Below are 9,848 nucleotides of genomic sequence, written 5' to 3'. Positions count from 1 at the left end.
AAGTCTAAAAGTCCTTCAGCAATGGCAGTTGAGGTTTCTGTATCTCCTCCTTACATAGTGAGTCCTGCCAGTTAGGACTACTGCACGAGGGTGGGAGGAGGTGGCAGCTAGCCAGGACGGCCTGTGGCATTTTGATAAACAGACATCAATATTTATCAGAGCTGCTCCGGTGTGCTTCCTTGGCTGCAGGAACAGGGAGCCCTCCCTGGGCTTGTATATTGTTTTCTCTTTATGAGATAAATGTTTAGGGCCATTAAAGAAAAAAAAAAATGTTTGTACTCTGCTCCCCAGTTACCTAGGCTAATTTACCTCACTAGGAGGTCTTGTAGTTCATTAATAATATACAAATACAAATCAAGGGAAGAAATTGCCTTGTTAATTGACTTTTGCGATGGTAATCTAAGACTCATTGACTTTAAACATTGCCCAACAACTGTGTTTATACCATACTGGAAGGATCAACTTTGGAGAACGCAGAAAGTTACCCAAAGCAGATACTTGAAATCATTGCTGCTAGGCTTTGTAAACAGACACCCATCTCCATTTGTTCTCTTTAGGCACCTGGAGGTAGAAGACAGAAAAGAGACTAAGAGTGGGGAATAGACTCAACCATTCTAGAATACAGCCCAGATGTGTTACAAGTTCCTGCCTTGGAGTCCTTGCGCAATCAATGTTTGTGCTGTGCTGGGCTGTGCTGTGCTGGGCTGGGCTCTGCTGGGCTGGGCTGGGCTGGGTTGTGCTAGGCGGTGTTAGGTGTTGCTAGGCTCCTGCCCCGTCCCAGATGGTTGCAACAAGATTGATTAGAAAGAGTACCATTAGATTCAGCTGACTGGTTCAATTAGGAGCAAGGTTCATCACTCCTAATAAATCAAATCTCTCACTATGTCAGTCTTTCACTGACATCAGGGGCTGGACTTCTGTCTCCTCTTCTCTGATCATTGCCTGTGCAGAAGACACGGAACTTTTGTCTGTTCATAATAGAGTCCAGTGGTAACTTTTCCCAGGCCAGCCCTGGTGGTCAAATGGCTCTGGATTCGATGCCTACCCATTCTCTCCTCACCCTGCAACCACCAGTCCCCCATTCCTACAAGTCTGGAGCTGGTTTCAAGTTCATGAATGTGATGTAGACAGTAGCAACCTCCCAGCCTCTGGCTTAACCCATGTGCTCTCTGAGTCTGCTTGGGCCACTTGGATAACAAATCTGGCTCCTCCTTGAAGCAACCACTCAACCATCAGCATGGGGAGCCATGCAGATTTTCCTGCAGATTTCACAGGGGAGACAAAGAGGAGTTTGTAAGTTGCATGCTCCACAGCACACAGCCTTAATCCTCTTGTTTCATTTTTAAAATTCTCCCCAAGGTCCTCCTTAATTGCTTTGCCTCTGGGACTTTTCCTTTCTGATCTGGCCGTTTGACATCTTTTAATTCCCCTCATTCATGTCTTTCTTGGTTAAAATAATAAGAGAACAAAAGCTGGATCTGGAGTATGAAGCTTGAGACTCATTTTTCTGTTCTGTAAAATGGGGATGATAATAATTCCTACCTCATAAGGTGATAAGGGGAATTAAATGAGAATTAAGTAAATATAAACTCTAATGTTTTGCAAATATGACCCATGAAATCAGTTTAATGGGTTGCTACCTGCATTAACATGTAGTAAAATAGAATAGAAAATATCAGCATGTATTGCATGTAGTAAGCATAAGTTTTGTGAATCTTTTCTTCTGATTTTGTATGTGTATATGCATGTGTGTGTATGTGTGTGACCACTGGCAATGTAAAATGGACTCTTTGCTGTGAGTTTACAGTAAAAAAAAAAAGTTTGAAAAAACATTTCTCTAAGAGTTACATGGTTTAAGTATTTGTCGTTAAAATTTGTCTTCAGCTTTGAAGTTGAAAGATCAATGTTGAAAAGATCAGAGATCCTCATTTACCCCCATTTAGGAGATGATGTGACCTCACACGAAAAACATAATCTGGCAGCCTGGTGACCTAATTCTGTTCAGGCAATTTTTATTAGGCTCACAAGCATTTATTTTAAAAATTTGATCACGCCTGTAATCCCCACACTTTGAGGGCCAAGGCCAGCGGGTCACGAGGTCAGAAGATCAAGACCATCCTGGCCAACATGGTAAAACTTCGTCTCTACTAAAAATACAAAAATTAGCTGGGCGTGGTGGCATGTGCCTGTAATTCCAGCTACTCGGGAGGCTGAGGCAGGAGTATAGCTTGAACCAGGGAGTCAGAGGTTGCAGTGAGCAGGGATTGCGCCACCGCACTCCAGCCTGGCAACAGAGTGAGACTCTGTCTCCAAAAAAAAAAAAATGTTGAATTAATTAGTATCATTTGAAAACCAGGAGGTTGGACATAAGCATCTAGATTTTCCATTTCTCATGAAAATTTGGAGATTTGGCCACATCACATATCTTTCCTCATTTATCTCCTGCCTAGGCTCTGGAAACTTCCCAGGCTTTGACTCTTGGATGACTGTATGGGGCACATTTCCTGCTCCTTCCTCGCCCTGGAGTCTTTCCCAATCAATGTTTGTTTTAAAGAACCACAAAGCTGGAACGTCCCTACAGGTTCTTTGGGTTCAAACCCTCATTTGTCAGTGGAGGAAAGAGGCCTAGGGAGGAGGAGGTGACTTACCCAAGGTCATGTGGATCACCAGTGATGTGGGTGGGAAAAGAACCCAGGTCTTCTTCCTCCTGGTTTAGTGCTCCTGTTCAGCCCTTGGGAACAAGAGGCTGTCATCCTCCTAAAAATTGAGACTTTCTTAAGAGATGTGTTTGATTCACCTCAAAGGTCATCAGCCCTTACTTTTGTTTCCTGTCTCAGCCAAGGCAAATGTTTATCTTGCAAAAGTGAAATTAGATCCAGAGTGGTTCCTTTTGGCTTACAAGGTATTTAAATATCTCTGTTTTTGTCCTCTGTGACTTTTCCTCATGGCCTTGCTGTGGTTGCAGCGTTTAAAGAGATGCCTGCACAAAGTCATTCACCTAAGTGGGAGTTCATAAAGGACACTTATCTTCAATTTTGGCTGGCTGCTTTTTTTAAGTCTTTTAGCTCAAGGTCAGAGAAAAACAGCTTAGGGTGCATTTTTTATCAAGCATGGTCACAGATAATACCAGCATGAACAGCGTGACATATGTGTAATCCCTTGACTGTCCCAGAGAAAAGATGCAGGGTAGCAGCCATGAGCCATTTGCAGAGGGGGATGCCACACTGCACTGGGCACTGGGTCAGGAGCTTAGCCGATATTTTCAATTGTTTTAATTTTTTAAAATTTCTTTTGCATTAGAAAATAGCTGAGCATAGGCCGGGTGCGGTGGCTCACACCTGTAATCCCAGCATTTTGGGAGGCCGAGGCGGGTGGATTATCTGAGGTCAGGGGTTCGAGACCAGCTTGACCAACATGAAGAAATGCTGTTTCTACTAAAAATACAAAATTACCCAGGCATGATGGCACATGCCTGTAATCCCAGCTACTGGGGAGGCTGAGGCAGGAGAATCGCTTGAACCCGGGAGGCAGAGGTTGCTGGTGAGCCGAGATCACGCCATTGCAGTCCAGTCTGGGCAACAAGAGCAAAACTCCATCTCAAAAAAAAAAAGAAAAGAAAAGAAAAGAAAAGAAAATAGCCAAGCACACGCAAAAGTAGAAAAGATGGTAAAATGAACCTCCATACATCTATCACTCAGACTCAGCATTTATCAAGATTTTGCTACATTTGCTTTCCAGTCTGGTTTTTAACTTTTTCTTTGATATATAATTTGTACACAGTAAAATCCATCAACTAATTTAAAGCGCATAGTTTGATGAGTTTTTAAACTTTTATTATTTTGAAATGATTTCATACTTACAGAAAGTTGTAAAATAATACAAAGAATTTCCATATACCCTTGACTAAGACTCCCTGAGTGTTAACATTTTATCATACTTGTTTTTATCATTACTTATCAAACTTTATCCACATATACAATTGTTAATATTTTTCTGAATACACTTACTGTTAAAGAAACAATTATGCCAGGTACAGTGGCTCACACCTGTTTTCTCGATAGTTTGGGAGGCTAAGGTGGGAGGATCACTTGAGCACAGGAGTTCAAAACCAGCCGAGGCAACATAGTGAGACCTTGTCTCTACTGAAAAAGAAAAATTAGCCAGGCGTGGAGGCTGAAGTGGGAGGATTATTTGAGCCTGGGTGACGGAGGCTGCAATAAGCTATGATCATGCCACTTCACTCTAGCGTGGGCATCAGAGTGAGACCTTGTCTAAAAAAAAAAAAGGGCCACTGTAACAGGGTCTTGCAGTGAGGGAGAGAGATTGAACTTAATTCTGAATACAACATGGGCAGGTGGGAATTTACAGCCAAGAAGCACTGTGGGGTCAATGGATGGAAAATTACTAAGAGGAAACAGCAAGGGTAAGGGAGATTCTAGCTAAACGAACCTAACACTATTCTTGCTAAAGATAGGCCAACTTGATCAGACATCACCTGGGGAATGCTGGAGGTTGGTCAGATGTCAAGGATAGGGGTTTCCTGCTAAACTGACTTAATGGGGTTCTTTGCTAAAACTGGACCTTATAGGAAGCACACAGATGGGCCTAGGAGGAGATTCAGAAACCTGAATAAAGTTTGGCTTAGCAAAGATTCTTTGCCAACATGCTATTATTATTTTTCTGAACCATTTGTAGGTTAATAAATTTTTGTGTTTTTTTTTTGAGACGGAGTCTCTCTGTCGCCCAGGCTGGAGTGCAGTGGTGCGACCTCCACTCACTGCAAGCTCCGCCTCCCGGGTTCAGGCCATTCTCCTGCCTCAGCCTCCCGTGTAGCTGGGACTATAGGCGCCCGCCACCATGCCCGGCTAATTTTTGTATTTTTAGTAGAGACGGAGTTTCACCATGTTAGCCAGGATGGTCTCCATCTCCTGACCTCATGATCCGCCCGTCTCGGCCTCCCAAAGTGCTGGCTGGGATTACAGGTGTGAGCCACCATGCCCGGCCGGTTAATGAATTTTAACAAATGTTTATGTCTGTGTTATCAGTCAAATCAAGTTGTAGAACATTTCCAGTACTCCAGAAAGTTCCCTGATGCCCTTTTCCAAAGGCAATCAATGATCTCATTTTTTTAATCATTATAGATTAGTTGTGCCTCTTCTTGACCTGAATGTAAATGGAATAATTCCTGTCTTTATTTTTGCTGAATTACTTTAAAGCCCATCCTAGGCTTCATGTTATTTCATCTCTACATGCTTAGTAAGTATTTCTAGAAGTTATAGGCATTTTCTTAAGTAATCATGATGCCATTGTGGTTATATAAAATGTCTTCATAACAAATGCCTATGATTATTTCCTTTTTTTTTTTTTTTTTTTTTTGAGACAGAGTCTCGCTCTGTCACTCAGGCTGGAGTGCAGTGGTGTGATCTCGGCCCACTGCAACTTCTGCCTCCTGGGCTGAAGCCATTCTCCTGTCTCAGTCTCTGGAGTAGCTGGTATTACAGGCATGTATCAGCATGCCTGGCTAATTTTTGTATTTTTAGTAGAGATGGGGTTTCACCATGTTGGCCAGGCTGGTCTTTAACTCCTGACCTCAGGTGATCTGCCCACCTTGGCCTCCCAAAGTGCTGGGATTACAGGCTTGAAACACCACACCTGGCCGATTATTTCCATTTTACAGTTGAGTACACGAGCTCAAGGAGGTGGTAAAACGTGCTCAGGGTCACCCGGGAAGTGACTGCGGAAGCAGGCAATCTACCTGCAGAGCCTTACTTGACACTGCTTAGTCTCTGCTGCTGTCCTCAGTGCAGGTCCCTGGCAGAGGTTTGGCTGCCTGGGGGACCAAGGAGAGGCTGACATCTCTGACGACCCTGTCTTGCGCTTTGTGTGGTCCCTCTCAGCTGGGCCCCTATAACACTTGACAATCCATAAATGCACTCACAGTGGCCCTTTGAGCCCCCCCGCCCACAGGCACACTCACGTATGCCACTATTTTTAGAGATGCCGCCTGCTGCCTCTCTAAAGACCAAAGAAAGGAAACAACCCTGCAGTGGCCAAACAGATGGAGACCTGGTGGATGTGTCTGAAGGCTGCTGAGAGCTTCTCATTCCCACAGTCTAGACTTCAGAAAGGTGCCAAGACAAGTTAAGCCATCAAAATGCAGAAAAGACATATGCCTTTAATATTTTAGATCATCGTTGCAAATGTGTCCTAATAACACACAAATCCCCATTTGTACAAAACACGAAAGTAAAACTGACAGTAACCTGTTCTTCCAGGAGACAGTTAGGTAGAAATCAGCCTGAAAGGGTATGTTTTTCCCCCCTTGGAAGCCCAGCACAGAACTCACCAGGAACAAGTAAATAATTATGAGCCTGAGTCAACTGCTAGTAATCACAATTTTATTCTGTCTTATAAATTGTAAGGTCCATGTAGCAACCAGATAAATCAAAGACTTAAATGTATTCACAAATCAAATCTTACACACTTCCCAGAGGATGTATTTGTTTGATAAAAGCATCCTTAATGCTTGTTTCTAAAACAGAGCTGGATGAAGCTGTTTAAATGGAAATGGATTTTGAGCAAAAATGTATTTCCCAATTACTTAGAAATAGCTTCTCTGCCCTCCACATGACAGGCCTGTTGACTATTACAAGGTTTTCAAGTGTTTTCTTTCTTGGCACAGTGATCAAAAGGAGGACCTTTGAACTAAGGGGTCAGAGAGGGGAGATAAAGGGGAATGGTTGGGACTGTAGCATCTCTTCCTTCTTCCTTCCCTGCCTCCCAATAAGCTACCTGGCTCCTTTCTAATCTGTTTCATGGACTAAACTTCGGTGTAAGATTACCTTTGGAAAATGACTGGCTTCATTTATCTCTTCTTTCTGTAGCATGTGAGACGCTAAGAAAGCTAACAGGAAGGTGGGTAATTCCTACATTGTCAGCACCCCAAGGGCCTAGGGAGTGGTCTTGGGTCCTGCAATTGTCGATTCTGGTCTGATGCCTGGGGACTTGTCACTGTGTTGTTCCTCCTTCCCCTCTCCACTTACTTCTTGGTATCTAGAGAGGAAAATCATGATTTTAAATGGGAACAGAGGGCTGAGAGGACGTTAGAAATTCTTTTTCTCTTCTTCTTCCTCCTCCCTATTATTATTGTTATTACTGTTACAGGTTGAGCCTCCCTAATCCAAATCCAAAATTTGCAACTTTTTGAGTGCCCACATGACAACCACACGTGGCAACTTCCACACCTGACCTCATGGGGTGTCTTGCAGTCAAAATTTTGTTTCATGTACAAAATTATTTAAGATATTGCATAAACGTACCTTCAGGTTATACACATATGGTGTATATAAAACATAAACAAATTTCATGTTTAGACTTGTGTCCCATCCCTAAGATATCTCACGATGTATATGCAAATATTCCCAAATCTGACAAAGTCTGGAATCTGAAACACTTCTGGTCCCAAGCATTTTGGTTAAGGGTTACCCAACTTATGTAAAGCTACATGTTCACTGAAAAATTAATAAAGTACCGAAGAGTAGGGAGAAGTAAAAAAAACAAACAAAAAACCACTTCATCATCTATTTCCTAGAGACAAGTAGGTATATTTCTGACTTAGAATTTTTTAGGTGCATTTTAACAACATAGCTCAGACAGCAGGCATAACTTTTTACCCTGCTTTTTGTCACAGATCCTTTTCAACACAAGCGTTTGACTTAGTGTTTAATATCTCACTAGGGCATGTCTACAAGATTTCCATCCAAGTGTGGTTTGAAGGAGGAGTTTTATTCTTTATTTATTTCTGTTCTATGACATTCTCTTTAGATTTCTCCTTACGTGTCACCAGGGAGCTCACTCTTCCCTGTCTCTATGGGATGAAGTAAAGAGCGCTTCATTGTGCACTGAGCCTGTGCTCTGGGTGACAGAGAAGTCAGCCAGCTAAGAATGGGCTTCACAGAGACTCTAACGCAAAGACTCTTTGCATGGAGCACAGTGTGGGGGACGATGAGGTCCATGACCCAGAAGAGTGCCCTGAAATTCTCCCTGTTAGTGGTGCGAGAGCTTTTCTGTACTCCTGCAGCAAATCACGTCCTTGGAGCGGTTTCAGGAAAGCTTACTGCCCTCTCTTCTCATGAGTACTGGGTGTGCTTCAGGCTCCTAAAGTCTTTCCCAGACCTTTATTAGTCCCTCCAAAGAACCCAGAAAAGACCAGTTGCAGTGGTTCACATTTGTAATCCCAGCACTTTTGGGGGTCGAGGTGAGGGGATCACTTGAGGTCAGGAGTTCGAGACCAGCCTGGCCAACATGGTGAAACCCCATCTCTACTAAAAATACAAAAATGAGCCGGGATACATGCACCAATAATCCCAGCTACTCAGAAGGCTGAGGTAGGAGAATCGCTTGAACCTCGGAGGCAGAGGTTGCAGTGAGCCCAGATTGCACCATTACACTCTAGCCTGGGTGACAGAGTGAGTCTCCGTCTCAAACAAACAAACAAACAACCAGAAAAAAGACCCTCATCTTTCCTCCACCATCAGAAGCCAGGCTCTATGATCTAGCACTATAGAATGTAATGTCCAAAAAGGAACCACCAAAATATTTGCTGGATGTTGTCTTTGCACCAGTCATTGTGCCAAGGAATTATACATCTGAGATTTCATTTCCTCCTCATGGCCACCTCATGAGGCAGGAAATGTTTCTTCCACTTTGCAAATGAGGAAAACTGAGACTGACTCACAGAGAGCTTGAATCACTTGCTCAAGGCCACCAGATGGCAGGGACAGAACTGGGACTGAGACCCATCTCCCTACCTTGAATCCCTTGTCCTGTAACCCAGCCTTGTGGCCATGGTTTCCGTTGCATGACTTTTTTAGCTTTAGTCAGTCAGGGATCTCTTCCTCCATTCTCACCTGGATGCTGTCCCCATTAGAGGAAGGAAGGACTTTTCTCTGCCTGCCTCTGGCTGGAGGAGCCAGCTTGCCTTCTCCTAACCCTTCCTAGCACCAAAGACAGAGAGGCATCCTTCACCTCACAAAAAGGCCTTGCGATCTTCCTAGAGCCTGATGGTTTTCAGAAAAATGGGGCAGAAAGAACCCTCTGGAGACAGGGCCTTTTTATTTTATTTCATTTCACAAACACAATGAAAAAAAAATCCTGCTAATAGGATTGCCAACTCAGCAGGCCTAGGCAAGCAATTCCCATTTTCTATTTAGAAAGCATCCTGGCACACCTTGAGATTGATTGCAAGTCAGGAACAATGACGGGCAACCAGAAACTAATCAGGAGAGTTGCCTTTTACTAAAGGGAGGGGTTGGAGAGAGAGAGAGAGAGTGCCAGGGCGCAGCCATTACGACCAAGTCCTATCGATTTTGTGCTGGTTTCCCAGGGACCTCCATGGCTCCCAGGAAGCACAGGTAGCAGCCAAGTGGTTCTCTGGGCTGCCTGACTGCATGCAGCTCTGATGATATACCAGCCTCTGGTTGTGCTGGCAGCCAAGGAGGGGCTTCCTCTGGTCCAGGTATAATAAACCTGGTCCTGTCCCTTACTCCACTGGCCTCACCAGAACGATGCAGTGCCTTCTCGGCCAAAAGTGACCCTGCCTTTCTAACCTTGGCCTGGCACCAGCAGCTCTAACTTGGGGTTGATGGACTTGAAACTGCTACCTGCCATCTCCCCAGCTGGGCTGATCGCACCTGGATCTTCCACCTTGTGCCCTTCCCGGGTCTTATCACTCACCTCTGTCAGGCAGCTTTCTGCTGTTAAGGGAGCTGGCCAGAGAGCAGGCTAGGGTCTGATGGGAGAGGCAGCTGCCCTGACGGAAGGCAGAGAGATGCAGACCTGGCTGTGCC

General features: G+C 44.2%; 1 long non-coding RNA gene across 1 annotated transcript; it reads right to left on the bottom strand.

Moving 5' to 3' along the window:
- Nucleotides 1-444: 444 nt before the first annotated feature.
- On the bottom strand, nucleotides 445-9,848 carry LOC117066221. Its single transcript, XR_004430211.1, has 3 exons — nucleotides 9,736-9,848; nucleotides 2,649-2,757; nucleotides 445-561 (listed from the first exon to the last, which is right to left on the bottom strand). It is a non-coding gene; the product is annotated as an uncharacterized LOC117066221 (long non-coding RNA).

The sequence above is a fragment of the Trachypithecus francoisi genome, unplaced genomic scaffold (genome assembly GCF_009764315.1).
Source record: "Trachypithecus francoisi isolate TF-2019V2 unplaced genomic scaffold, Tfra_2.0 Contig01579, whole genome shotgun sequence".
NCBI lineage: Eukaryota > Metazoa > Chordata > Mammalia > Primates > Cercopithecidae > Trachypithecus > Trachypithecus francoisi.
The sequence above is the reverse complement of the archived record's forward strand: the minus strand, read 5'-3'. Positions and strand labels throughout refer to the sequence as shown.